The sequence below is a fragment of the Lolium rigidum genome, chromosome 1 (assembly GCF_022539505.1).
Source record: "Lolium rigidum isolate FL_2022 chromosome 1, APGP_CSIRO_Lrig_0.1, whole genome shotgun sequence".
NCBI classification, from domain to species: Eukaryota; Viridiplantae; Streptophyta; class Magnoliopsida; order Poales; family Poaceae; genus Lolium; species Lolium rigidum.
The window spans coordinates 179,295,393-179,300,087 of NC_061508.1; the positions used below are offsets into that span (position 1 = coordinate 179,295,393).

At 49.0% G+C, this 4,695-nt stretch overlaps 1 pseudogene; it reads left to right on the top strand.

Moving 5' to 3' along the window:
* The first annotated feature begins 834 nt into the window (after nucleotides 1-834).
* On the top strand, nucleotides 835-2,724 carry LOC124685450 (annotated as a pseudogene).
* The last annotated feature ends 1,971 nt before the right edge of the window (nucleotides 2,725-4,695 follow it).

Below are 4,695 nucleotides of genomic sequence, written 5' to 3' on the forward strand. Positions count from 1 at the left end.
CCTCCTGGCCGCACCACGTGGAGGACCATTTAGTCCAGGTGTACATTTGAACCGGGACTAAAGGGTTGGGCCTTTATAAACCGGGACTGGAACCCCTTTTTCTACTAGTGAAGGCAGTGCATAAGAAGGGCTTCCATATGGTCCATTGCTGGGACAAGCTGAAGGACGCGCAAAATTGGCAGGCAAGCTTTGCGGCCTACGATGAAGCTGTGAAGAATAGGACAGCGGTTAACTTCGACGGTGAAGATGACGATCATGGCCGTCATGCCCTTCCACCCCGTCCCCGAGGCCATAAGGCTACCAAGGCCGGTCTAGCCCGGGAGGCAGCTGCCATTGCGTTCACCCAGAGCTTGAAGAAGTTGATGGCCAAGAATCAAGCCACCATGGCGAAAAGGGACGAGAAGAAGCGTCTGGAAAAAGAGGTCACAGCTTCCATCTACCTCAACCTCGCCAAAGAGGTCATTGAGGTCCAATGGATGGACGTCGAGGCCAAAAAGGCAGACGCCGAGGCAAAATTGCATGATGCTGAGGCCAGGAGGATGGACGCCGATGCCAAGACCCGTGCAGAGGACACAAGGATCATGCTAGCCGACTTGAGTAGCGTCGACGACGACACCAGAGAGCCTGGTTCATGAAGAGGCGCGCCGAAATCCGCGCGCGAGACGCCTAATCTACGGCGCCAAAGTCTAGCACCATGACCTCCTTTTGGACTTCATATACTGTTCTAGCCTTGTTGAGGCCCTTTTGAACTCAATATCGCTGTACCATGTGTAAGAGCATCTCTAGTGGATGGTCTATATGGCCGTGTAAAGCCCGTTTACACGTTTCTGGCCCAAAATCAGTCTCTAGTGGATCGTGTATACGGTCGTGGAAGCTTTACACGTCCATCCACGGCGCTACTCATCGTGGAAGTAAACACGCCCGAGCCACGCTCGTGAAAACGGAACCTCTTCTCCCCAGCTCTGCTCCCGCTCGCATCCCGCCTCCGTCCGGAGCCATCGAAGCTCGCCGGCGGCCACTCCCCTCCGGTAAGCTCTCTCTCTCGCCCCTTTTTTTATTCCCGCATGTAGAGAAGAGGTCAGGGGAGGCGCGCGGTGGCCGGCCCCCATCTCCAGATGCGGCGGCCGCATGGCTCGCCAGATGCGGCGGCGGCGCGCGCCATGGAGATGGGAGGGCGCGTAGAGAGGGGCTGGCGTGCTGCGGCCGGTGTGGAGAGATGGGCTGGGGTGCTGCGGCGGGCGCGGAGAGATGGGCTAGGGGGCTGCGGCGGGTGCGGCCTGGAGGGCGGCGGCGCTCGCCCTGGAGAAAGGGAAGGCGGCGGGTGCGGCCTGGAGGCGGCGGCGCTCGCCCTGGAGAAAGGGAAAGGCGGCGAGTGCGGCCTGGAGGGTGGCCGCGCTTGCCATGGACAGTGGGGGAGACCGGCTTGGCCATGTCGATTTGGTATATGTCCATGTCAATTTGGGGCTTCTCCATGTCAATTTGATGCATGATTGTGGTCTGGGGCTAAAATAGTTGTGCTTTGATAGTGTTTTGCTACAGATTTTGTACTGATGTACAACCTGATGTGTACAAGAACTCTCTGATTACTAATTTGATGTTGGCTGTGTGTCTTTGTTGATTGTTTGCAGATGGATGGTGATTAAAGTTTCTTGGACACAGTTAGTTTTGGTTACTCACAAACACAACCTGATAGTCCAATTGGAAAGCAAGCAACCCCATCAACTCAGCATCAAGCAATACCATCAACGCAGCGTTCTGCAATAACAGAGAAAGGAAAATCCAACATAGGAAAAAATTGGTCTAGTGATGAGGATAAGGTTCGGATAGCAGCCTAGGCAAATACAAGTATGGATATTGTCGGGACAGATCAAAACCGAGAAACTTATTGGGATAGAATTTCAGAGTACTACAACACACACAAGGAATCATCATGGCCTGAGCGTAATGCCAATGCAATAAATTGCCGTTACACATTGATTAACAGAGAGACCGCTAAATTTTGTGGTTGCCTTCAGCAGATTATAAATTTGGAGGAAAGCGGAAGGACTATACAAGAAAAGGTATGTGTCTATCTTCTACTTCTACATGTGCCGTGCAATATTTTATATGTGCCGTGCATAATAATACATTTGTATGTGCAGACAAACGATGCACACCTTTTGTTCAAGGAATTGGATATTAAAAAAAGCCTTTCACATTGATGCATTGCTATGTAGAGTTTTCGAAGTATCCAAAGTGTCAGACAAGAGAACTTGAAACTTCTGTTAAGAAACAAAAGAAGACCATTGATGCAAGTCCGGGCACGACCACCAATGATCCGGCCTATGCATCCTCGATGACGCACCGATGCTACCTCGGCACACACTCGATGCTCTTGAACATGAGAAAAGACTCGATGGTGTGAAGAAGGAGAAATTGCGGAGAGGTAAAGCTGATGACAGTGCTTGCAAGTTGTCATTAGAAACTGTGTGGGCACAAAAGCAAGAGAAGGATGAGCTCAAAGAGGCGGCAAGAAATGTTCCATATGCACAACAATTTGAATTGAGAAAAGAGGAGATTGCACTGAAAAAGAAGGAGGATGCACGAAACGAGAGGGATGATGCACGCAAACAGTTTGAATTGGATGAGAGGATCATGCTCATGGACACAAGTGGTACGACTGATGTGCAAAAGCAGTTTTACCAAGCTAAGCAAAATGAGATCCTTGCTCGCGGCCTAGAGTAGTGAGCTAGTTGTTGTAGAACTATTTGATGCTTTCTGCTAGTTGTTGTAAGAACTATTTAATGCTTTCTGCTAGTCGTTGTAAGAACTATTTGATGCTTTCTATGCTAAAAATACTTTATTGATAACACTGCATTACATAGAAATGGATTACATCGCTCATTGCACAAAGTTATAATGCTAGTACATCACTCGTTTCCAAACTTTTGCCACACATGTTCAATTAGATCAAGCTTAAGCTGAGTATGTTCAGCTTTATTTCTAATCTGGTAAGTCATCCGAATAAAAGAGCTCAGTTGTTCCGCATGAGTACGAGAGACTGTGACTCTTTCTCCCATTGCCTCATAAGAGCAGTTTTGTCGACCAGTTTCTCGCTCCTCTTCAACTATCATATTGTGCATTATGACACAAGCTTTCATGACATCACCGATTTCTTTACGTTTCCATCCTTTAGCAGGTCCACGAACAATGGCAAAACGGGACTGCAGAACTCAAAGGCTCGTTTCACATCTTTCGTGCACGCCTCTTGCTTCTTCGCAAAAGTTTTATGCTTTCTTGTATCTGGAGCTGGTATGCTCTTCACAAATGTTGCCCACCGTGGATAGATACCATCTGCAAGGTAATACCCCATTGTGTACTGATGGCCATTGATGATATAATTCACTGCAGGAGTTTGACCTTCGGCTAGCTTTGAAAAAACAGGAGAACGTTGAAGAACATTTATATCATTGAGAGACCCTGGTAAACCAAAATAAGCATGCCAATCCAAAGATCCTGCGATGCAACTGCTTCTAAGATCATAGTTGTCTCGTTCACATGGCCTTTAAACATGCCATGCCATTTTTTGGGGCAATTTTTCCAACCCCAGTGCATGCAATCTATGCTCCCTAACATACCAGAAAATCCTCTTTCCTCCCCTATTGCAAGTAACCTAGCAATGTCTTGTTCATTTGGAGATCTCAGGTACCTTTCCCAAATACTTCACAAACTTTGATCACAAATTTCTTGCGAGACTCTAAATTAGTAGCCTCAGCGGACTGGATGTACTCATCAGCACCATCAGCGGCTATTCCATATGTTAGCATCCGCATTGCCGCAGTCATCTTTTGCAGAGGATGTAACCAAGAGCTCCAGAAGCACTTCTTTTTTGCGTAAAATAACCATCATAGTCATGCTCAAGTATACCATCAGCTATGCGGTTGAACAAATCACGGGACATCCTAAATCTGTGTACTATACACTATATAAAAGCTAGACTATTTCACGTCTCCTGGTTGAAGTGGGCACTGTAGATGATCTATTTATCCTCTCTTTCCTCCATCCTTAACGTGACACGTTTGTTTTTTTTTTCTTCCGTGATTCACAGAGTTGGGTATTTGTGATTCTTTTTTTTTAGCTTCCTAGGCAACCGGTTACCGGTTTTTAGTTTACTTTCTCTGCACTGCTCCGGTTGCCTTGGTCAAAGTGGTGTTGCTGGTCCCACCTCCACCGCTTGGACCTCACAAAGAGCCCGAGCCCCCACGATTCTTTTTCCTCTCTTCTCCCCATCGTGGCCGCCAGCTTCTATCCTTCTCCCTCCCAAAAATCTTGGGATCACGCCGGCGAGCAGGACCATGGCGCCGACGAGCGTGGGCTGCAACGGCAGACCGAGGACTCCTTGCCGCCATTGATGACGGCGGAGAACAAAGAAGAAACCGCAAAATAGGTCAGGATCCGGAGCACCCCTATGGTGCCAATGGCGGGGACGGTTTCCGCCCCAATGGCTGCGAGGACGGCCGGCTCAGATTGCTGCAGGAGCCAGCGCACGTTCTCAAAGTCAGACTTGTGCCCCAGCCAGGTCCATCACCGGGCACAGACTCCATCACCGAAGGGGAGCGCGCAGAGGCTGTCGCCGCCATCGTCCACCGGCATGACGTGACCCTGCTCCAGTTCGCAGTCCGCCTTGGCGATGCCATGGATTCCAAGATGTTGATG